General features: G+C 40.3%; 1 protein-coding gene across 4 annotated transcripts in view; it reads right to left on the bottom strand.

The window, feature by feature from the left end:
- The window catches only part of lpar3 (lysophosphatidic acid receptor 3), a 122,777-nt gene extending 96,814 nt beyond the window's left edge, over positions 1–25,963 (bottom strand). For 2 of the 4 annotated variants that reach the window (XM_029121670.2, XM_029121674.2), the window contains exons 1-2: positions 25,763–25,963; positions 15,944–16,073 (exon numbers count right to left, since the gene is read on the bottom strand). The gene's annotated coding sequence lies outside the window, so the exon portion shown is untranslated. Of the gene's footprint in view, positions 1–3,452; positions 3,493–15,943; positions 16,074–25,762 lie in introns of those variants that run through there. The other 2 variants (XM_029121671.2, XM_029121673.2) reach the window with 2 other exon arrangements.
- Positions 25,964–26,503: the final 540 nt, after the last annotated feature.

Below are 26,503 nucleotides of genomic sequence, written 5' to 3'. Positions count from 1 at the left end.
AGGGGTGTGGTAAGATGCTGCACAGTGTCCTTTGTCAATACACATTCCCTTTGTTCTATCAATACCTAGGTTTTAACCAAGGGGCAGGCTGTCCTGTCTGAAGGGACACACAGCATCTGGACAAAGGACAGATAAACTGATGGATTAAACAGATAGACAGATTAATGGATAACCCAATGATCTTCTGACCCCATTCCATGATAACCATGAACAAATAACAGATCCCCCTGTCCTCCTTTTCTTAACTAAACACATATACACAGTAATTTTAACTAGTAACTCGTATATACATGTACAGTGGGGAGAATCAATAGTTTAGCTATTTCAAGAGTGCTGCATCCATCTGTAAGACATTTGAAATTTTTTGACTTTTCAGTGTCAGTTAAATCTCTTTTTTGGCGCATTTTACCTGAGGTCATGAAGCTGCCTAATTATTATGCACACCTTGATATAAGGTGGAATTCACTTTCACCACACCCTCCCTCAGTAAACAAATACAATGGGGAGAACAAGTATTTGATAGACTGCCGATTTCACAGGTTTTCCTACTTACAAAGCATGTAGAGGTCTGTAATTATTTAATCATAGGTACACTTCAACTGTGAGAGACGGAAACAAAAAAATAAATCCAGAAAATGGGCTACAGGACAAAAGGCAAGCAGCTTGGTGAGAAGGCAACAACTGTTGGAGCAATTATTAGAAAATGGAAGAAGTTCAAGATGACGGTCAATCTCCCTTCGGTCTGGGGCTCCATGCAAGAACTCACCTCGTGGGGCATCAATGATCATGAGGAAGGAGAGGGATCAGCCCAGAACTACACGGCAGGACCTGGTCAATGACCTGAAGAGAGCTGGGACCACAGTCTCAAAGAAAACCATTAGTAACACACTACGCTGTCATGGATTAAAATCCTGCATCCCACGCAAGGTCCCCCTGCTCAAGCCAGCGCATGTCCAGGCCCATCTGTTTGCCAATGACCATCTGGATGATCCAGAGGAGGAATGGGAGAAGGTCATGTGGTCTGATGAGACAAAAAGAGAGCTTTTTGGTCTAAACTCCACTCGCCATGTTTGGAGGAAGAAGAAGGATGAGTACAACCCCAAGAACACCATCCCAACCGTGAAGCATCCCAACCAAACATCATTCTTTAGGGACGCTTTTCTGCAAAGGGGACAGGACGACTGCACCGTATTGAGGGGAGGATGGATGGGGCCATGTATCGCGAGATCTTGGCCAACAACCTCCTTCCCTCAGTAAGAGCATGGAAGATGGGTCGTGGCTGGGTCTTCCAGCATGACAACGACCCGAAACACACAGCCAGGGCAACTAAGGAGTGGCTCCGTAAGAAGCATCTCAAGATCCCGGAGTGGCCTAGCCAGTCTCCAGACCTGAACCCAATAGCAAATATTTGGAGGGAGCTGAAAGTCCGTATTGCCCAGCGACAGCCCCGAAACCTGAAGGATCTGAAGAAGGTCTGTATGGATGAGTGGGCCAAAATCCCTGCTGCAGTGTGTGCAAACCTGGTCAAGAACTACAGGAAACGTATGATCTCTGTAACTGCAAACAAAGGTTTCTGTTTCTGATGTATCAAATACTTATGTCATGCAATAAAATGCAAATTAATTACTTAGCAATCATACACTGTGATTTATTGGATTTTTGTTTTAGATTCCGTCACTCACAGTTGAAGAGTACCTATGATAAAAATTACAGACTTAATAAATAAACACTGATTTTAGAGATCAGAATATCGACACAATATTGTGAGAAAAATATTTGCGATTTAACATAAAATCGTTGTATTGGCACAGCACTACTAGTGACAGCATGAATAAACCATTGTTTGTGCATCAAAGTTTCCTTAATGATGGCAGAGCTTGCTCCCAGCAAGCAAAACGCCAGTGGCCCACTGGCGGGCCGCTAGCTTTTTGTTGCTGTGGCCGCCGAGTGTTTCTGCAAAGCGTCCGGCCAGTGGGCCGCCGGTGGGTCACTTTCATGACAATGCCTTCTAACAATAACCTGATCAGCGGCTTACCAGCGGCCCAATGGCGGCAAGCCACTTTTATGCAATAAACCCAGCGGGATGCCTCACGCCCCAATATTAGGATTTATTTATAATAATCCTTTATAATAATTTTGGTCATATCACAAATGACAATGAACTGAAAAAAATCTAAACAATTTATTTCAAATAGTGCAAGATGTATACAAAAAAAACATGCATTATACAGCAAGCATACAAAATAAACATGTGCAAATGAATTGAAATATTAAAAAATCAAATAATGCAAGAAAACGTGTCCAGTAACAGATATAGTAAAATTACAGTATTTGAATGTGAAAGTACAAAATAAACATAATACAATACAAAATAAACAAGGGCTAGAATGGCAGTGATATACATAAGTATGACCTAGCAGCAATCAATAGTTATTGAATATCAGATACATCAGTGCAATAAGCTTATGACTACAGTCAGAATTAAGAACATTCACACAGAGCTATAAATATATTAAGAGGATAATGCAATCATATATACAGGTGCTGGTCATAAAATTAGAATATCATCAAAAAGTTGATTTATTTCAGTAATTCCATTCAAAAAGTGAAACTGGTATAATGTATACATTCATTCCACACAGACTGATATATTTCAAGTGTTTATTTCTTTAAATTTTATGATTATTACTGACAACTAATGAAAACCCCATATTCAGTATCTCAGAAAATTAGAATATTGTGAAAAGGTTCAATAGTGAAGACACCTGGTGCCACACTCTAATCAGCTAATTAACCCAAAACACCTGCAAAGGCCTTTAAATGGTCTCTCAGTCTAGTTCTGTAGGCAACACAATCATGGGGAAGATTGCTGACTTGACAGCTGTCCAAAAGACGACCACTGATACCTTGCACAAGGAGGGCAAGACACAAATGGTCATAGCTAAAGAGGCTGGCTGTTCACGGAGCTGTGTCCAAGCACATTAATAGAGAGGCGAAGGGAAGGAAAAGATATGGTAGAAAAAAGTGTACAAGCAATAGGGATAACCGCACCCTAGAGAGGATTGTGAAACAAAACCCATTGAAAAATGTGGACTGCACCTGGAGTCAGTGATTCAAGAACCACCACGCACAGACGTATGCAAGACATGGGTTTCAGCTGTTGCATTCCTTGTGTTAAGCCACTCTTGAACAAGACACAGCGTCAGAGGTGTCTCGCCTGGTCTAAAGACAAAAAGGACTGGACAGCTGCTGAGTTATGTTCTCTGATGAAAGTACATTTTGCATTTCCTTTGGAAATCAAGGTCCCAGAGTCTGGAGGAAGAGAGGAGAGGCACAGAATCCACGTTGCTTGAAGTCCAGTGTAAAGTTTCCACAGTCAGTGATGGTTTGGGCTGCCATGTCATCTGCTGGTGTTGGTCCACATGCTAGCGCAACTATAGTCTTGTTTTTACCTGATTGTAGAGCCAGCTGTGCCCTCGGCTTGACATTCTTTTCAGTCAGACGTTTTTCAGAAGCTAAAAAGCACAATGAAATGTCAAGAGCTTAATAGTGAAATAAATAAAACTGCCATATACATGTAATTTCAGAAAGGCTGTACAGTATTGCATTTCAGTAAAGGGCACACGTTCAGACAAATGCAGTTTCATTAAGACAAGATGCTAGCGTAACTATAGTCCTGTTTTTACCGGATTGTAGAGGCAGCTGTGCCCTCAGCTTGACCTTCTCTTCAGTCAGCCACTTGATCTTCTCTAAATGTTCTGAAAGTAAAGACAGACAGTTAATTATTCAGTCCTAAATATCTGGTTATTTTACAATCAGAACTCAAATCGCATGTGCAGAGCTAAAACTTCCCCCTACCTCTGCCTTCTTCCCCTTAAAAATAAATTGAAATTGACAAATAAATTGGAAGCAAAACGCTTTAATAACAAGTTAAGAATCTGGGTTAAGTGAATGAACCCACACTTACCTATGTAGCCATCTTCTACATGGTGGCGTGGAGTACCTCTCTGGTGCCTTGGAGTATTGTGCTTGCTCCATCCTAATAATACAGGTAAATATGGTGAAACCAAGTAAACATTGCAGCAATTACGAGATCAACATGTAATTCACCAGGCGTGGAACTGCTGCCACACAGTCATCCTCCTCAAGGAACAAAACTACAGAAAACGCCATCACCTGAAAGCAATGTTTAGAAAATAAGTTAAAAAAACCGGCAGCATAAGACACACACAGGCTAGCTAAGAACAATGTGGATACACAGACACATCAGTAACGCAATTGCAACAGGTCCAGGTTGAGCTACTCTAAATTGACTGCAAAGAGTAACGTTATCCACATGATGTGGATAATGTTACACAAAGAAACACGACTCAGCCAACATTACGTATCAGTTGATAAAAGTTACAAGGAGTAAGCACATATTATAAAATTCTAACTAGTTGATACCCTAAGAAACACGATTTAGACAAGTTAGCTAACGATATTACCATACCTGTTCAACTGTTGATAGGCGAAGAAGCACAAAACATCCGAACTTGAGGATAAACGAAGAAACAAAAAATAGTAAGCAACCAAACTTGTGGACACACGAAGAAACAAGGGTTACTGTAGGTATTTAATCTCAGGCCAACGCTGTTTTTTCCAAGCTCAGTTTCTATAACTTGTTTTCCCGCCAACGGTTTAGAACTTGCGTTCGGCTACCAGTAACTTGACTAAATAATTTGAATGTTAATATAATATTGAAAACAGTCATTGTTTAATACAAAACATTATGTTCTTACTCAGTAACCTAACAACACTTAACACTAGTTATTTATAATATCGCAGAACAGAACTCACCATAGATAGATAGGTAGGTGACTCGGCGTTCAACAATTTTCGGTCTGATGTCCAAATCCTTGATCTTCGTTTGTTTCGGGAGTTCATAGTAAAACAATGTGATAATCCACATGTTGTATTGTCCAATTCAGAGCATATAGCTTATACCTTATACACTTTGAACAAGAGTTAACGAGAGAACCAAGTCGCTAAAATGAATGTTCCTTCTAGTTTTCATGGTACAACAGCGTGGGATCCAAATGGCGACTGTCTTGCCTTACACATGTGCAATTCGCTATAGCACCATCTACGGACACGGCGGTGTTTAAACACAGTAAAGAACTGTCCCCCATGAAGCATTAAAGTCGAGGCTATAGACGAGTTGAGGTGGAAAGCCACCTGAGATGCAAATTAGCTTATGCAAATTGAGATCAGGAGAAAAGCGGCAAAAGATGTTGGCCCGCTGGCGGCGTGCCAACGACTGCTCACTGGGCTGTTCTAAAGACATGAAATGACTGAGACATGAAAGATGTTTCTGTGACCGCAGTGATTTTTTTCATGGAGAACGACAAATGGTTAATTAGCAGGTTTTAGGATATAATTTATGCTAAAAACTGTCAATTCATAGGTTGATGATCACCATCATATGTAAGGGCAGGTGCAGCACGTTTTCACGTCCACGGCATTATTTGATTTATCAATCTGCGACGACATCTATGCTCATTTCGAAGAGGTGCGCCAGTTTCGTAAATCACACTACGTCTCTCCCCACGATTTAATCTGAGATCATTTCTGAGAAGTTTTCTTCAATGAGGGCCAATGAGGTACATGGACATTGCTACATACAGTAAAGCAATTTGTTGGTAAACAAAGTACAGTTCCAATCATACAATACATACAATACATCGTTTTGGGTTAAAAGACATTAACAGCCGGCAAATAGGCATTCAGTTACTGTTCAATTATATGTTAGAATTGTCAAAATAAGAGGCAGACGCACCAGTTCCAGCAAGGCCGTAGCCATGGAGTCCACATTTGGGGGGGACCAAATTGGCCGGGGGTCTGGGGGTCCCCCCAAGTAAAACATTCGAAAATGTTTAAAATATTTATAAGACACTTGATTTCCGGTTGAGCGAAACATGGAGTAGGACTTGCTTTTCAGAGCTCCTGCAGAATCTGTAAAACTTTAATCCTACAACGGCATTTTAAAGACGAAAATCGCTGCAAAAATATTAAACAACATCAGTCTGATATTATAGTTGCGGATGGCAGCAAATCTCCGTAAATATAAGTACTCTGGCTCTACTATCACAAGGCCTGAAGCCTCGGGACAAAGTGCCTCCAGTCGATCTGCTATAGATACGAATATGGACTTTGAGGAAATAAAAGCAGACATTCTCTCCTCTCTGAGGTCAGATATATCATCTGTAATAAAGGAAGAGTTGAAGAACTCATTGGCTGAAGATTTCGACACAATAAAAAGTGAATTGCAGGCGATGAGGTCCGAAATCACAAGCAGTGCTGCCGCCACGCGCTCTGAAATCGATCAAATGAAAGATAACAATAGAGACGTCGAGGGAGAGCTCTCCACCTGGTCAGATGAGATGGTTACTCTTCAGACCACAGTAACCAAACTTACTAGCCAGTCGACGACTTGAAAGAAAAGTGTGAAGATATGGAAGGGCGGATACAGAGAGGGAATATTCGCATCACGGGAGTTCCCGAGCAACCTGGTTCAAGTTCACCTGCAGCGGTATCCAAACTTCTGAGATAGATGCTGGAAATGGACAGAGATGTGAAGATTGACCATTCGCATCGCAGTCTTGTTCCAAGGAAACCGGGAGACAAACCTCGCACCATAATTGCAAAGTTACACTATGATGGAGATCTTACGAAAAGCCAGAGAACGTGCTCCGCTCAACCACAACGGGAATCAAATCACTATCTTTTCTGACTACACAGCCAGCGTTGATAAGGCGAGAGCAGCCTTTGGTGATGTCAGGAGAACTCTCCGGGGACGACAAGGCGTGCGGTATGGACTGCTTTTCCCGGCCAGATTTCGAATTTCACATGATGGAGAAGAAAAAGTGTTTTCCGGAATGCGTCTGAGGCAATGGACTACATGAAAAAGAAAATTATTTCAGACCCAACTTGATGTTTGACATGCTGGTCTAACTTCGTGAAAAGGATTGCAGCGCTATAAGTATCAGACCCTTACTCGTTAACAATTACATTTACACAATTGCTTTTGTTCAGCTGACCATGACTATTATTTCTGAAGTAAATATTTCATGACCGTCCTAATGGCTAAACCATCCCCACAGTTAAAGGTCTAGTAGGCTATTTACAATGCTATTGTTATAATATCTTTGACATATTTGTTGGTTCTGTGGGAGCCTGTGTAATATTAATTTTCACGGCCCCTTTGTTAATTTTTGCACAGGTAATTGCTGGCACATAAAGACATTTTATTATTTCGTGCTGAGATACGTTTGGTATGTGGCTGCCTGTTCTTCCCGTGCGGCTGGGAACTAGGCCCCTGAAATACCTATACTCATCTTTTTTTTGGAGTTCTAAGATTTTTTTTATAGTTCTATCTTTGCAGATCTCATTGTTTTCCTTAGATCTGCCACTGTTAAAAAAAGTTATGGAAAAATGCCACCACCATATTATCTAACATGTTGGTTTTAAAAGGCATGACACCTTGTATGGCCGCAGTTGTTGTTTTTTTTTTTTTTTTTTTTTCCTCTCCCCTGTTTTTTTGTTTTAGTTTTTGTCTTTCTGGGTGGTGCGCCCACTGCGGACAAGGCCATGTTTACCACTGTGTGGCATCCTCTCTTTTTTTTATAACAGACTGCAAACTTCTGGGGACTGAGGAGACCAGTTGCTCAAGTTTATGAATAGGAATGTTGTCCCATTCTTGTCTAATACAGGCTTCAAAGTTGCTCAACTGTGTTAGGTCTTCTTTGTCGCACCTTCCTCTTTATGATGCGCCAAATGTTTTCTATGGGTGAAAGATCTGGACTGCAGGCCGGCCATTTCAGTACCCGGATCCTTCTTCTATGCAGCAATGACATTGTAATTGATGCAGTATGTGGTCTGGCATTGTCATGTTGGAAAATACAAGGTCTTCCCTGAAAGAGACGACGTCTGGATGGGAGCATATGTTGTTCTAGAACTTGGATATTACTGTCAACATTAATGGTACCTTTCCAGATGTGTAGGCTGCCCATGCCACACGCACTCATGCAACCCCATACCATCAGAGATGCAGGCTTCTGAACTGAGCGCTGATAACAACTTGGGTTGTCCTTGTCCTCTTTAGTCCGGATGACAAAATGAACTTCAAATTTTGATTTGTCTGACCACAGAACACTTTTCCACTTTGCCACAGTCCATTTTAAATTATCCTTGGCCCAGAGAAAACGCCTGCGCTTCTGGATCCTGTTTAGATACGGCTTCTTTTTTGACCTATAGAGTTTTAGCCGGCAACGGCGAATGGCACGGTGGATTGTGTTCACTGACAATGTTTTCTGGAATTATTCCTGAGCCCATGTTGTGATTTCCATTACAGTATCATTCCTGTATGTGATTCAGTGCCGTCTGAGGGCCCGAAGATCACGGGCATCCAGTATGGTTTTCCAGCCTTGACACTTACGCACAGAGATTGTTCCAGATTCTCTGAATCTTTGGATGATATTATGCACTGTAGATGTTGATAACTTCAAACTCTTTGCAATTTTTCTCTGAGAAACTCCTTTCTGATATTGCTCCACAATTTTTCACCGCAGCATTGGGGGAACTGGGGCTGATCCTCTGCCCATCTTGACTTCTGAGACACTGCCACTCTGAGAGGCTCTTTTTATACCCAATCATGTTGCCAATTGACATAATAAGTTGCAAATTGGTCCTTCTGTTCCTTATCTGTACATTTAACTTTTCCGGCCTCTTATTGCTACCTGTCCCAACTTTTTTGGAATGTGTAGCTCTCATGAAATCCAAAATGAGACAATATTTGGCATGTCATTACAAAATGTCTCACTTTCAACATTCGATATGTTATCTATATTCTATTGTGACTTAAATATAAGTTTGAGATTTGTAAATTATTCCATTCCTTTTTTACTCACAATTTGTAGTGTCCCAACTTTTTTGGAATTGGGTTTTTAATTATGGGATCTATAAAGGTTATAAGCTATAATGTTAAGGGCCTTCAAAACCCTATGAAGAGAAAAAGTATTCTGCGTCAGCTAAAACCAATTGTCAAATAGCTTTCTTGCAAGAAACTCATCTCTCTGACGCAGAACATGAGAAATTAAAGAGATCATGGGCAGATAGTGTATTTTTCCTCTCACCCATCAGGGAGAAAGAAAGGAGTGTCTATCCTAATAAATAGGCAGGTACATTTCACCTTAGAAAAGACTCATAAGAACGCAGAGGGAAGATTCATTTTAGTAAATGGCTCCATAGATGGCATTAATGTCTCACTTATGAATGTGTATGCACCAAATGAGGACAGGCCTGCTTTTATTATAAAAGTTTTCAATGTTATTATACAGTATAGCTCTGGAATATCATTTATGGGAGGAGATTTCAATTGTATTATGTCACAACATTTGGATAGACAACCCAGCTCTACTACCTAATTCTCCCAAATGAGTAAGATGTTAAAATATCAGTCTTCTGAATTTGGACTTGTAGATGTATGGAGAAGCAAATTTCCAAATTGTAGAGATTTTACATTTTACTCTTATAGACATTCATCTTATTCTAGGATAAATTATTTTTTTACCCCCCAAGAAGAGCTATATAGAATAGTAGATATGAAAATATTACCAATGACAATTTCAGACCATTCACCTGTAGAACTAATTTGGAGCATAGGACATAGACCAGCTTCCAAACAATGGAGATTAAATGCCTCGCTCCTTAATGATAAAGAAATTATTTCTTTTGTCACAAAATAACTTAAATTATATCTAAGTTTAAATGACTCTACAGAGGTATCACCACTCATAGTATGGGATTGTGCAAAAGCATATCTCAGAGGTCAGATTATTCCATTCGCAAGTGCCAAGAAGAGAGAGAGTAGCTAAACAACAAGAATTAGAACACACTATTAAAAATTTTGATAAACAACATAAACAAACCTCAAACCCACAACTTCTAAATAAAGGATGCGTGAAGAGAATCCAACAGCTTAATCGCTGATAAGATCGTAGGCAATCTAAGATTTATTAACCAAAGATACTATGAACATGGCAATAGAGCTAGCAGATTGTTAGCAATTAGATTAATAAAGCAGAGATCTTCAAACTTTCTACAAAAAAAATATATAGTCACTCTATCAATCCCCTTACTAAGCCTGATGAAATAGCAGAATCCTTTGCAGATTTCTACAAATCACTCTACAGAAATTCTGATACTTGCTCTGATGATAATATTCTAGCACCGTTCCTAAATAATGTAAAATTGAATGAGTTAACAGAGACAATGGCAAAGGATCTGGATGAACCTATTAAAGTAAGTGAAATAATTGAGACAATCTCTACGTTTAAGAATAATAAAAGCCGGATATACGAATGAATTTCATAAAAACTTTAAAGAACTAGTTTCTCCGCTCTTATTAAGAGCATATCATTATGCGCTGCAATCCGGTACAATGGCGCCCTTGTGGAGGGATGCAACCATTGTTGTAATTCACAAAGAGGGCAAAGATCCTGCCGAATGTCAGTCATATAGGCCTATTTCATTGTTAAATAGTGATTTACGAACATTGACTGCCATTCTTGCCAAAAGGGTAAATTAATTAATTAGTCAAATTATACATCCGGACCAAACCGGATTTATCCCAGAGAGATATTATGGCGATAATCTTCGTAGAGCGTTAAATATTATGAGCTATACAAAGTCTTTGGGTACAAAGGCAGTATTCTTATCACTTGATAAGGCATTTGATCGGGTATCTTGGCAGTATCTGATCCAAACTCTTAAACGGTTTAAATTTGGCCCCAATTTCATAAAGTGGGTTCAAACACTCTACACAAATCCACTCGCCTCAGTGAGAGTTAACGGTTGTAGATCTGACCGCTTTACACTAGAATGTGGATGCAGACAAGGATGTCCATTGTCGCCCTTGCTGTTTGCTATCAGCATTGAACCGCTTGCTCAACTCATTAGGGATGACAATGCAATTAAGGGAATTGTAATTGGAGGAGAGGAACATAAGTTGTCGTTATATGCCGATGATGTCCTACTTTTCCTAACAGATCCTGAGACAACAATTTCGTATCTAAAAAAGCTAATTCTAAAGTATGGGTACTACTCTGGATATAAAGTGAATATGGATAAAACTGAGGCCATAGATGTTAATGGTCAAATTTCAAAACAAATCCAAATTAAAAGCGGGTTCAAATGGCCCAAGAATGGGTTTAAATACTTGGGCATCTTTATTCCCTCCTCTTTGGACCAGTTATACGATACAAACTATAAAAAAGTGATTAGAAATATTAGTGAAGATTTAAATCGTTGGACAGCTCTCCCTCTCTCTCCGAATTGGCCGTGTTGAATCTATCCGTATGAATGTCCTGCCGAGATTACTCTATTTGTTTCAGATGTTACCCATAGATGTGCCAAAATCTGTCTTTGATTTGCTTAATAAAATAATTTCTAAATTTGTTTGGCAAGGAAAACGGCCAAGAATAAGGCATGAAATAATACAATCACCTAAAATATGTGGTGGGCTGGGACTCCCAAACTTTAGGTTTTACTTTTGGGCAGCTCAATTGAGGCCCCTGATTTCATGGATGAGAGAAGACAAACAAACCCGGTGGATCAATATTGAAAAGAGTTTCTGTTCCATGCCCCTTAAAATAGTACCCTTTTCCAGTGTTTCATAAAAAAATTCCTCCATGGGTGAATGGTCCAAAGTTACTCAGAAACTTTGGAGAACTATACAAAGATCATTTGGGCTGTCTAAGAAAATCTCATTTGCAGCATTGGCTATCTTAATGACTTCGCAACATCTCGTACAGACGTGGGTTGTAAAAAGTGGTCTCAATATGGACTTGATTATCTGCACCAATTATTTCATGATGATACACTTAAATCATTCGAACAAATAAGAAATGAATTTACACTCCCAAGGTCTGGATTTTTTAGGTATTTACAATTGAGACATTTCCTCACAACGCATAAAGATCTAGAAATGATTTAAAAACCCTCCGCAATAGAAGTTTATTTTAAAGAAATACAAATTGGACGTGTAGTCAAAAAAATCATTTCTAAAGGATATCTATTATTTTTGACTAAGAATTCAAATAACACATTACAGATCAAGGAAAAATGGGAGGCCGAAATTAATGAAACTGTTTCTCTTGAAACTTGGGGGGAAGCTTGTGGAGAGGTACATCTTGTAACCAACTCTAATGTCTGGAGGGAATTCAAATGGAATATAATAACCACATTTTTTCAAACCCCACAGATAATTGCAAAATGGAATCCATCCTGCTCTGACAAGTGCTGGAGAAATTGTGGCCAACATGTGGGTAACAACACCCATATTTTGTGGTCATGTCCAAATTTAAGAAATTACTGGAAAGATATATTTGATGCCCTTAAAGAAATCTTCCATTATGAAATCCCAGAAGACCCCATAATAGCCCTCCTAGGTGTGCATCCAGAGGGCCTTGAGGGTAGAACTAAAATATATTTATTACAAATTTTACTTGCTGCGGCCATTAAGTGAATTACATGCAGATGGTTAAAACCTGACCCTCCATCATACAATGCTTGGATTCAAAAAGTATGGGAGTTGTACGAAATGGAACGAATCACATTTGCATTACGACTTCAGAAAACGGTTTTCTTAAAGAGGTGGGCCCCTGTAATGCCTTTACTACTCCAGTGATTTTGTGTTATACTGACATACTGTATTCATCTCCACCTTTCTCAAAAAAAAAATTATATATATTTGTTTATCCCCCTGTACTAGGTGTATTTGTTCCGTTTCTGTATAATGTATACAATATTTTTAAGTTTTGAAGAATTGTCAAAATTGCGGAAACATAATGGACTAACATGTTAAAACTCAATGCCATGCTGCATTGTATGTAATGCCGTGGTTCTAAATAAAAATAAGTTCAAAAAAATCCCTCTTAACTATCAATATTCACATAATCTGATATCACCGTGTTGGTCTTGTTCCTACAACATCATCATTAATGTTCCAGGGCCATTATTGCAGCTAACCTGTATTTAGTTGGTTACCCCAGTCCAAAGACAGAATACTCCCCTGCTCCCCACCCTTCGACCTAACCTCAGAGAAACCTGTGCCTAAACCTAACCTCAGTGGGGCCTGTGCCTAAACCTAACCTCAGTGGGGCCTGTGCCTAAACCTAACCTCAGTGGGGCCTGTGCCTAAACCTAGCCTCAGTGGGGCCTGTGCCAAAACCTAACCTCAGTTAAGTATGATGCCTAACCTCAATAAAGTATGATGTCATCAGAAAAACACCAACACTGCCTTATCAGATCACTCATCAATATTTGCCCCTTTTCTCACTCAACTCCATGTCACCTGCTCTCCCAGCCTTGTTGGCATCCTCATCCTCTCCCTCTCCCTTTCTTTATGAACTCTGAATGCACCAGAGTGAACATGAAATAAATCAGTAAACAAGTTGTTTCTTGCCATGAAGTTCAGGTATGGATTACTAACCATTTCTGATCTGAATGGCAATGACTGTTACATCAATTAAACACCTCTTGTGCTACTGTATACTTGTATCATCTGACTGGTACTCTTTCTCCTCACTGCTCTCAGCTTACTTTTCTTTTCTGAGGCTGCCCAAAAAACTGATAAGTATCACTGCCACCCTTCCACGTGCTCATGATGACACTCACTGTGAATGAAAGTTGTCTAATAAAACTGCTTGCACTTTAATCAAACAATAATGCTATTTATCATACAGTAAGCAAATACAACTATACAGTATACAATATGAATATGCAATTAATGAAAACGACTACATCTTCATCCGCTTATCCGGTCGCGGGGGCAGCAGCTCCAGCAGGGGACCCCAAACTTCCCTTTCCCGAGCTACATTTGCCAGCTCTGACTGGGGTATCCCGAGGTGTTCCCAGGCCAGTGTCGAAATATAATCTCTCCACCTAGTCCTAGGCCTACCTCCCAGCTGGACGTGCCTGGAACACCTCCCTAGGGAGACGTCCTGGGGGCATCCTTACCAGATGCCCGAACCACCTCAACTGGCTCTTTTCGATGCAAAGGAGCAGCGGCTCTACTCCGAGTTCCTCACGGATGGCTGAGCTTCTCACCCTATCCCTAAGGGTGAAGCCAGCCACCCTTCTGAGCAAACCCATTTCAGCCACTTGTACTCGTGATCTTGTTCTTTCGGTCATGACCCAGCCTTCATGACCATAGGTGAGGGTAGGAACGAAAATTGGCCGGTATATCGAGAGCTTTGCCTTCCGGCTCAGCTCTCTTTTCGTCACAACAGTGCGGTAAAGCGAGTGCAATACCACCCCCGCTGCTCCGATTCTCCAGCCAATCTCCCGCTCCATTGTCCCCTCACTCGCGAACAAGACCCTGAGATATTTGAACTCCTTTACTTGGGGTAACGCCTCATTCCCTACCCAGAGGAGGCACTCCATCGGTTTCCTGCTGAGAACCATGACCTCAGATTTAGAGGTGCTAATCCTCATCCCAACCGCTTCGCACTCGGCTGCGAACCGGTCCAGTGAGTGCTGAAGGTCACAGACCAATGATGCCATCAGGACCACATCATCCGCAAAAAGCAGCGATGAGATACCCAGCCCACCGAACTGCAACCCCTCCCCACCCCGACTACGCCTCGATATCCTGTCCATAAAAGTTGGTGACAAAGCGCAGCCCTGGCGGAGCCAACCCCCACCTGGAATGAGTCTGACTTACTACCGAGAACCCGAACACAGCTCTCACTTTGGACGTACAGGGATTGGATAACCCTCAGAAGGGACCTCCTCACCACACGACTACTGTCTGCATAAATTACACATGCAGTGCAACATAAATGATTGACACTCTGACTTCACGTGAGCTTTCTAACAAAATTATTAACGTAAGACATTAACGTTAGGGTGAATGTGTGGCTAATAAGCTTTCCAGGTAACTTAGTGACTGTTGATTGATTAGCACTTGCAAATTTGCCCTTTATCACCCACGTTTTATTTACTCTCCATGCAATTACTCACACTTTTTAGCAAACTATCATTTATTTCCACATTTAAAACTATAACAATTGACAGGAAAATAGCCTCATATTACATTCTAGTTTTCCACTTTTTAATACATTTGAAAGTAATGAGATAGACAGTAGTGTTCGACATTGATTGTACCTACCAACAGCACTTACAGCCAGTGTTGCCAGGTTAAGCAAAGATTTCCAGACAACGACTGCTCAAAATCTAAAAAACGCCTGACAACTAGCCCATCTTTTATTGGTGCACAAGACTGACTATTTTACAAGTCTGTCCCCCTCAAAATATATTGTAATTATGGCCTTGAGTTCCAGTATCTTAGAAACAGCCGCTCATCCTGGGCTTTTTATGAACAAATTTGTCTAATGTTTACTGATAATGGTGTGAAGAAGAAAAAATCCTGTCAGGAGCAGGCCTGAGTGTGAAAAAGGCATGTAGATGGCAAGAATTGTGCAAGCTAAGAGAAGTGCCACAAATGATGGCAAGGTACAAATATGTGCAGTAGGACATCGCAGAAAGCACATATTGTCACAGATAGGATGTAGCAGCAGGCAGCCACACTAGGTTTCACTCCTCTCTGCTTATCACATGATGATATGGCCCCAGTGGATATGCAATCATCATCAATTGACAATTAAAAAGTGTTCATACACTCACACCGAAACGGCATTGCTTTATGTCTTTGAGATTTTATTTTAGAAACAAACCCCCCCAAAAATAAACAGCATTACAAAACAAGTGACAAAACAAATTATAAATACAATAAATAAGAGCATTGCATGAAAACAATATATATTACAGAAACCTTAGTGCAATATGCATGATGTAGCATTGTTAAACAGCCTGAAACAAAGAGAACAAATTCTGTTCTTACCTTAACAGACCTTAGGGTGGAGCCTTTTTTTAGATGCCTGATTCTGCATCACTGGGCTGTGCTGAAGTAGAGGTGTCTGCAGGTGGCCCAGAATGTGCAGGGGTGGGTTTCAAGTATTTTAAAAGTGCGTCTGAAGAGTGAAGAGGAGTATACACCTATTAGCAATAACATTATGACCACCTATGTGGTCATAGGTGGTCATAATGTTATATTATATTGCCCCCAAAACAGCCCTGACCCATCGAGGCATGGACTCCACTAGACCTCTGAAGGTGTGCTGTGGCATCTGGCACCAAAATGTTAGCAGCATATCCTTTAAGTCCTGTAAGTTGCGAGGTGGTGCCTCCATGGATTGGACTCATCCCAAAAATGCTTGAATGGATTGAGATCTGGGGAATTTGGAGGCCAAGGCAACACCTTGAACTGGTTGTTGTGTTCCTCAAACCATTCCCTGAACCATTTTTGCTTTGTGGCAGGGCACATTATTCTGCTGAAAGAGGCCAATGCCATCAGGGAATACCATTGCAATGAAAGGGTTCACATGGTCTGCAAAAATGCTCAGGTAGGTGGTATGTGACAAAATAACATCCACATGAATGGCAGGACACAAGGTTTCCCAGCAGAACATTGCCCAAAGCATCACACTGCCTCCGCCAGTTTGCCTTCTTCCCACGTGTTCTCCAGGTAAGGGACGCACATGCACCCGGTCATCCACTTGATGTAAAAGATAACGTGATTCATCAGAACAGGCCACCTTCTTCCATTGCTCTGTGATCCAGTTCTGATGCTCCCATACATTACACATACATTATGGTGTTTTTACTCTTCTCTTCTTTTTCTCCCTTTGGCACCAGTGGGCTTTGGTCTTTAAGACATAATTTGAAGTGGGCTACTGATGCTAATTTATCATGTTTCACATTCAGTGTCACTCACTATGCCTTCAGATAACTGAACTCGCCCATTCCCCATAATCCGGTAAGTTAAACTATGAGCGAGGGGCAACGCTGCGGGCAACACAGAAAATATGGCATAATAAGCTATGTAGTTATGTTGATGTTGGGGCTTTCGCTTTTTTGTAATATTTAGAATTAATAGCAGTAAAATAGAACTAGTAAAACATAGTAAAAGTTAAAAAAGCATATGCCTATTCTGCCTATGCCATGGGCCAGCCTTTAATGCTGCCTGAGGGCCTGAAGATCACGGCCATCCAATTGTGATTTTCGCCCTTGTCACTTGTGTACAGAGATTACTCCAGATTCTCTGAATCTTTGATATTATGTAGAGTACTATTTACAGTAGATAAGGAGATCCCCAAACTCTTGGCAAATTTATCTTGTGATACGTTATTCTTGAATTATGGCACTATTTGCCCGCAAAGTCTTTCACAGAGTGGCGTACACCTCCCCATCCTCACTTCTGACAGGACACATCTCTCTGGAATTATCTTTTAATACACAATCAAGTTATGACCTGTTGGGAATTGACCTAATTAGTTCAGTGATATATTCCACCAGGATTAGTTTTTTAGCATTACCCAATGTTTCCAGTCTTTTGATGCCTCTGTCCCAGCTTTTTTGAAATGTGTTGCTGCCATTAAATTCAAAGTGAGCATGTATTTTCCAAGAAACAATAACAGTTTCAACATTTGATATGTTGTCTTTGTACTATTTTCTATTGAATATAGGGTTTAATTTATTTGCACATCATTGCATTCTGCTTTTCTTTACATTTTACTCCACCACCCAACATTTTTGGAAACAGGATTGTATATCCAGAACTAAATGAATTTTCCATATATTCCATAGAATATTTTCAACAGATAGAAATGTGCTTCTCTTCTAGTTACAAAGTCTACAAATCTACAAGTAGACACCACCTCCATGCCAAAAAGCTGTGTGAACGTCTTGCCAAAAGAAAGGTTTTACTATCATCAAGACAAACATCAGCTCTAGTTTGCTAACTATCATGGGGACTTGGATTAGAACTATGCCATTAGACAAAGATATTGCATTTTGGCCACCAACACCAGAGGGGGTTTGGCACAAAAAAAGAGTTGAAAATAACAATCCCCACTGTGAAGTACACAGATGGATATGTGATTTTGGGGCTGTGAGGCTTTGAGATGGTTGTTTGGATACATAACACATAAATTACAAATTACCAGGAGATTTTAAACCAAAAGCTGTGCTAGAAAGTTAAAAAGTCAAATTTTTAGATCATCCTGCAAGGCAATGATACAAATCATTCCTGCTGAGCGAGACAAAAATGAATACCTTGGGAGCAGCTGAAGAGACCACAAGTGAGAACCAATGAATCTGAAGGATATGAAAGAAGAATGCTTTCAGAACATATTCATTTCTTGATTAAGAATTTGTTCATGTTGTGTGTCTCTGTGGGAATTTGTGGCCATTCAGCCAAAAGAGCATTTCTGAGGTCAGGCACTGATGATGGATGAGAAGCAGGGGCGGACTGGCCATTGGGTGGTTTGGGACTTTTCCCAGTGGGCTGGGCCGAACTAACTTACGTGGGCCGCCCAGCAGCCGCTCATTGCAATTTTTCCCGGAATAATGGAAATTTTGTAGGCCGCTCTGCCTGACTACAATTCTCTCCCTGTTTCTATCTCTCTGGCACGCAAAGGTCTATGCTACTCGCATAGACTGACCTAATGTCAGGGGGGAGGAGGAGTGACCCCTGCACAATTGAATTTGTCCAACAGTTTTGAAGAACAGGATTGGTTAATATATTAAGCAAAGTAATTTTTTTGTATTTGCTGTTTCTCTTAATATATATGTTGTTAATGTGGAGAGGAAGAGAAAAGGTGGTACGGAGAAAGTCAGAGATAAACACCAACGGTCCCTTGAGACAGGTGCTGCCAAGTGCAGTAACATAATAGTGATGTTTCAGAGGCAGATTCAGCCCAAATGTGATTTCCTTGTCACACCACAGTCGAGTAGTCCTATAACAGTGACGGGATAACGGCACACATGATATCGCGCTTAACTTGCTAGCTTCCCATAATTTAAGTGGTGTTCATTATAATTTTATTTTAAAATCTAGCAATGTTTTCTCCTGTTGATAAATATTGAATGTGTGCTGCTAGCTAGCTAACCAAAGTATTGGTTCATGACAGGAGGCAAATTAGGCACCTTTCGGCAGAATTCACAGTTTTTTATGCCTCGTCTCTAAACAGATGCATGAGGCATTTCGGCTTGTTTCAGATTTTACAGTTGGAAAGAAGGTGAAGCTGTTGCTGTGACCTGTGTAGAGACCATACAGTATGTCAGATAACAAAATGCAACAGGCCTTTTTGCCTATATGCTATGAAGAAAGAAAAAAGTGGTTCTTTCTTTTTTTCAACTATTTTCTAATATTAATATTATGTCAAATACAATAGTCTAAAGTATGGGATTTCTAATGCATGTTCTTATTTGCATCTAAAGTAAGTGAAGCTGAGGCAGTGGAGACAGACAGGGAGTCGGCTTTTGCAGGGACCATTACAGGTGCAGCTAAGCAGATACGGAGTGCTGTAGCTGTAACCAATTAGGTATAGCCTGGCCCGGGGCGTCAAGGTGACCAGTAGGCTTGATACTGTCCACCCTTGCGGTCTTGCCAGGTGGGCTCTCATCGCCACTGGGGTGCCCTCCCTCCAATGCCTTTCGGGGGAAGAGTCACTGGCTTGTTGTTGTCTCTCTGTTCCGAACTTGTGCAATTGGGCTGAACTCTGCTGGCAATACTCGGCCCTCATTCAGGGCGGTTGGTGAGTTTCCCTTTGGTTGATGCCTGGCAATGTGGGTGGATTAATTTCCTGACTGTTGGGCCCTGTCCGGGGCCTCCCCTGGGTAGGGCCACAGTGTCGCCGGACCCCCCCATCTCAATTCCAAGGTCTTACGTGCTGGGGATTGGGTCAGTTCTCCCCCATGACCTCCCCCCACTAAGTTCTCCAACTTTAGGAGGACATGAGGTCCTGGTCCACACCTGCGGAGTACCTGGTTTGGGGGGCCGTTGCTGTCCCTGTCCTTGTCCATCTGGTCATACTTCTGACCTAGTCTAAATTTAAATAGACTCTGGATTTAGGCCAGATACATTTATTAATTATTCCAATTGGACTTGTAATATCTCACCCGGCACAGCCAGAAGAGGACTGGTCACCCCTCTGAGCCTGGGTCCTCTCTAGGTTTCTTCCTAAAATTCGGTCTTCTTAGGGAGTTTTTCCTAGCCACTAAAATTCAACACTACTGTTGTTTGCTCCTTGGAGTTTAAGGCCGGGTGTCTCTGTAAAGCACTTTGTGACAACTGCTGTTGTAAAAAGGGCTTTATAAATACATTTCATTGATTGATTCTAGTGTTTTGAACAGGGGAATTGTTTAAACTAGCTACTGGTAATTGGAATTTTCTGTAAATGTAACAAATGACTAATATTCTTAAATATATATATAGTTAAAATAAGTTAAACTACATTATAGTAGTCAACTTAATAGATTGTATACTCAATATAAAAAATGCCAATACAAAGCCTGAGAAAAGCGTGAGGATGGCAGCAGGGTACGATATAAAGAGAAAAACACCAGAGGAAAGAGTAGAGATGTAGACGGGTAAAATGAATGCAGAAGGGTCCAACAATTGTTGAATAGCCTACCTCACAAGTCCATGATCATAAATGGAGGCAAGTACAGTGATAAGTAGCAAAAAGGACACATCGCACTAACTTCAAGCATTTCAGTCCGCAGATTATTCTAATAAAACCATATTTGTAAAGTCAAACTATGTAGTTGTTAATTACTTAAAAAATATATAGTTTTTAAAGTAATCTGAAGTGGCTGAGGTCTATGGAGGACTGGGCAAAAATCCCTCAAAAAATATGTCAGGGGATTATTAGTGTCTAAAGGAAACATTTACTCCAAGTTATCACTGCAAATGGAGGTACCACAAGCAAATGTGTTCACACATGATATCTGAGTTTTGTTATATAAATGATGAAAATATTGCATGTTTTGGTTTCTGTCCTTTATTTGCAATGTCTTATTTAGGATCTGGAGTATAGATAAAGATATTATCGGTTTATTTGAATAGTTTCTACAAAAATAACTTTTAAGCAGCACTATACATACAAATATTATAATTCCATTTCATTTGACAAATTACCATTTTAGTTCAAGTCTTGGTGCTAGCCAGTTAACTAAATTTGGTATGCTAAATGTAACATAGAAAATGGAGGGCTGAAATTGTAGCTACTTTTTTGTGACAAAAGCTACCCATCCGCTGATTATATACAGTAATAACATTATTTGAATGTAACTTTGTTGTTGAAAAAACTGAATTTCTGATACATTTAAATACCCAGCCACAGTTACCTACAGTGAGGGAAAAAAGTATTTGATCCCCTGCTGATTTTGTACGTTTGCCAACTGACAAAGAAATGATCAGTCTATAATTTTAATGGTAGGTCTATTTGAACAGTGGGAGAAAAAAACAAATCCAGAAAAACGCATGTCAAGAATTTTATGAATTGATTTGCATTTTAATGAGTAAAATAAGTATTTGATCCCCTCTCAATCAGAAAGATTTCTGGCTCCCAGGTGTCTTTTATACAGGTAACGAGCTGAGATCAGGAGCACACTCTTAAAGGGAGTGTTCCTAATCTCAGTTTGTTACCTCTATAAAAGACACCTATCCATAGAAGCAATCAATCAGATTCCAAACTCGCCACCATGGCCAAGACCAAAGAGCTGTCCAAGGATGTCAGGAACAAGATTGTAGACCTATACAAGGCTGGAATGGGCTACAAGACCATTGCCAAGCAGCTTGGTGAGAAGGTGACAACAGTTGGTGTGATTATTCGCAAATGTAAGAAACACAAAAGAACTGTCAATCTCCCTCGGTCTGGGGCTCCATGCAAGATCTCCCCTCGTGGAGTTGCAATGATCACGAGAACGGTGAGGAATCAGCCCAGAACTACACCGGAGGATCTTGTCAATGATCTCAAGGCAGCTGGGACCATAGTCACCAAGAAAACAATTGGTAACACACAACGCCGTGAAGGATTGAAATCTTGCAGTGCCCACAAGATTCCCCTGCTCAAGAAAGCACACGTACAGGCTGAAGAAATCTGAAGTTTGTCAATGAATATCTGAATGATTCAGAGGAGAACTGGGTGAAAGTGTTGTGGTCAGATGAGACCAAAATCGAGCTGTTTGGCATGAACTCAACTTGTGTTTGGAGGAGGAGCAATGCTGCCTATGACCCCAAGAACACTATCCCCACCGTCAAACATGGAGGTGGAAACATTATGCTTTGGGGGTGTTTTTTTGCTAAGGGGACAGGACAACTTCACCGCATTAAAGGGACGATGGACAGGGCCATGTACCGTCAAATCATGGGCAGAGGTGGTTCTAGTGATTTGGGAGCCCTATGCAGAGGCTGGTTGAGGCCGCTAAATAATGTATTTCTTTACCTTCTGAGCCATACCAACAACAATTTGAACTTCCTTCTTTCTTTATGGTTGATTGGAAATGCCGCTTCCTGAGACACTTGCATTCCTGCCCCTTTCTGAAGAGAGTAAATCAACAAGTTGTACAATTATTTAATTAAATCATGTTGTTAAACTACAGTGAAGCACCTAGTCATGTTGCTCAACTACAGTGAAGCACCTAGTCATGTTGTTTAACTGCAGTAAAGCACCTAGTCATGTTGTTTAACTATAGTAAAGCACCTAGTCATGTTGTTTAACTACAGTAAAGCACCTAGTCATGTTGTTCAACTACAGTAAAGCACCTAGTCATGTTGTTCAACTACAGTGAAGCACCTAGTCATGTTGTTCAACTACAGTGAAGCACCTAGTCATGTTGTTCAACTACAGTGAAGCACCTAGTCATGTTGTTCAACTACAGTGAAGCACCTAGTCATGTTGTTCAACTACAGTGAAGCACCTAGTCATGTTGTTCAACTACAGTGAAGCACCTAGTCATGTTGTTCAACTACAGTAAAGCACCTAGTCATGTTGTTCAAGTGTAATGTTTCTAAATTATGATCAATGCATTCATATACTTTGTGCTCTTGTAGATTTTTCTCCCTCTTTAATGTCCTTGTTCTGGTTGTGTTGCTTTCAAGAAACTCTGTAACGGGAAAGCATATATTAACTCCAGAATTTCTCAATCATATTTCCTTGTGCCCATATCTGAATGTAGCTAGATTAAAGCTTATTGTAGGGTTATATAATAAATCCAATGAATATGTTCTACAGAACGTTAAATATGAATAGGCCGACATACTGACTGTAGAAAAAAATTATGAAAATTACAATTATCAATATAATTAAGAGTAATGTATTTGCATACATGGCTAAACATAAAACATGCTTTGTTATGCCATCTGGATACTGATAGAGGGTGTCCAAACTACTACATGCAGGGGTGTCAATAATCGGGACACGTTTTGAGAATAATATTTTTTCTATCATATCTTTAATGTAAGATCAAGCTGATGTATGAGCATGCAGAGGCATTGCTAGGATCACAATACATTCGGAGCTCAGTTGGGTCGCTGTGTAAAATGTAAAGAAAATCTGAATGGAATGATGTGCCAATAATTTAAACACTATATTCAATAGAAAATAGTACAAAGACAACATATCAAATGTTGAAACTGAGAAATGCTAGTTTCTTAAAAAATGTATGGCCACTTTGAATTTGATGACAGCCACACGATTCAAAAAAGCTGCGGCAGGAGCAACAAAAGATTGGAAAATGCAAATAAATGCAAAAAATAAACTGGTGCAACATCTCGTAACTAATTAGGTTAAATTTATAAAATAAATGTGATTGATTGAAGTTGTATATTGTACTATAATGAGTGGGGAGGGGATTATAACCTTATGAGATATTAGTTTACCAGTCTCCCCGTTGATGAGGCAGTTGCACATTTTGACAGGCAATCTAAGACTAAACTAGGAAGGTTTAGCACATTGCCGATGCATTGTATTGTATTGACTGTATTTGAAAGAACTCAGTCAATCTCAGGAATTATATACCTAAAATATTCTGTACTAAGTTTACAAAATAGCAAACTAGCAAATATTAAGATAATTAAAAAAATATATATTTTTTTTAAAACAGTAGTGTCTTGTATTAGATGCCTTGCATGTATCGAAGCATACATTTCCAAGAAAAAATATATCAACAGTTGGTTCAATAAAACTGTTCAAGACTGCTTCCCAGAACACGCACCCAAAATGCTTATTATCCATCAAATCGACAACCGTTGGGATATTAAAAAAATATATATGATACTGACAAATAAAATAAAGGCAAACCCCAATTACAAACCATGTAAAACCTTGATGAAAGTTAACTTTGCAGGGAATGTTAAAAGAATACTAACAACAATACATTTTGATCCCTTATTCACATCTCATCTTAATTATAAAATGAAACTGAAGGACGGCTCCGTGATCTGTGAGCATGCATACATACACCGATCAGCCATAACATTATGACCAATGACAGGTGAAGTGAATAACACTGATAATCTCGTTATCATGGCACCTTTCAGTGGGTGGGATATTAGGCAGTAAGTGAACATTCTGTTCTCAAAGTTGATGTGCTAGAAGCAGGAAAAAGAAAAAGTGTAAGGATCTGAGTGACTTTGACAAGGGCAAAATTGTGATGGCTAGACGACTGGGTCAGGGCATCTCCAAAACTGCAGCCCTTGTGGGGTGTTCCCGGTTTGCAGTGGTTAGTACCTGTCAAAAGTGGTCCAAGGAAGGAAAAAACAATGAACCAGTGACAAGGTCATGGCTCATTGATGTATGTTGGGAGCAAAGGCTGGCCCATGTGGTCCGATCCAACAGACGAGTTACTGTAGCTCAAATTGCTGAGAAAGTTAATGCTGGTACTTACAGAAAGGTGTCAGAAAGTATAGTGCATCGCAGTTTGTTGCGTATTGGGCTGCATAGCCGCAGACCAGCCACGGTGCCCATGCTGACCCCAGAAAACCACTGCCGAAAGCACCTACAATGGGTATGTGAGCATCAGAACTGGACCACGAAACAATGGAAGATGGTGGCCTGGTCTTATTTTACATCACATGGATGGCTGCGTGGGTGTGCGTCGTTTACCTGGAGAACACATGGCACCAGGATGCGCTATTGGAAGAAGGCAAGCCAGCGGAGGAAGTGTGATGCTTTGGGCAATGTTATGATGGGAAACCTTGGGTCCTGTCATTCATGTGGATGCTACTCTGTCATGTACCACCTACCTGAGCATTTTTGCAGACCATGTGCATCCTTTCATGGCAATGGTATTCCTTGATGGCATTGGCATCTTTCAGCAGGATAAAAATGGTTAAGGAATGGTTTGAAGAACACAACAACAAGTTCAAGGTGTTGACTTGGCCTCCAAATACCCCAGATCTCAATCCAATCGAGCATCTGTGGGATGTGCTGGACAAACAGTCCGATCCATAGAGGCCCCACCTCGCAACTTACAGGACTTAATGGATCTGCTGCTTAGGTCTGGGTGCCAAATACCACAGCACACCCTAGGAGGTCTAGTGAAGTCCATTAAAGTCCTCGACGGGCGGCAAAAAGGGGACCTACACATTATTAGGCAGGTGGTCATAATGTAATGGCTGACCGGGGTGTATAAAGGCATAACTCCAATACAGGCCAATATAAGGATCATTATAAACCAGATTTCATTCAGAAATGACTCAGCTTGTGGATTATAAAGCTGATAGAATTATCCTTTTAGTGTCACTGTAGCGTTCGATCGTGCCGAAAAAGCTAATCTAGTCGACATAAAATTAATATTAGCGAAAACTTACCAAGTAGAGATGCCAAGGTGGAGATTCCCTGTGCGAAGTTTCCTGTCTTATCCCTTTAGTGTAAACGGAATTTCTCATTTGTGTTACTACTAATTTCAGCAATGTTCTCTTCCATTCTTCCAGTCAAATTCACAAAACTTGTGGTGACTGGACCGCGGATACAACTTCCACAGTCAGTGGAAGTGAAGGGTCCGTATTAGCGTCATGCTGGCAACGTTAGAGATTCGGTAGCAACATTAAGACTTCCGGTTATCGGATTTTGCCTTCAAAATAAAGGTCCGTATTAATAATATTTAATCTATTTTGCCTCTTTGCATAATGTATATTGTAAAAATATAGATAATAAAACAAATTTGACATATTAAAAAATATAAACTAAAGAGCACATTGAGAAATAGAGATGGAGTGAACTACAGTTGTATACATTTCATATAAAAGAAATGTGTTGATGAATTCTTTATGGTGCTCATTAGTTTTTATGTGCTCTTTGCCTATACTTTCCAGCTCCTCCCCCATTGCTACACATTAGAATATACTGTACACGGGATACACATTGCATCATTGAGCAAAACTACTCTATACACCAGAGTGAATGTAATGTAGGAAATGTTGAGAGGAGTGTCTACTAACCAAATAAAATGAGTTTTGGATGGGCACTGTGTGCTACATACAGCAGATAATATTTGACGCGCCCTCTTCTGCTCCCAAAGCAAATAATATAATGTACAATATACATATTGC

The sequence above is a fragment of the Esox lucius genome, chromosome 8, assembly GCF_011004845.1.
Source record: "Esox lucius isolate fEsoLuc1 chromosome 8, fEsoLuc1.pri, whole genome shotgun sequence".
Lineage (NCBI taxonomy): Eukaryota > Metazoa > Chordata > Actinopteri > Esociformes > Esocidae > Esox > Esox lucius.
This window is presented reverse-complemented; position numbering and strand designations above follow the sequence as displayed.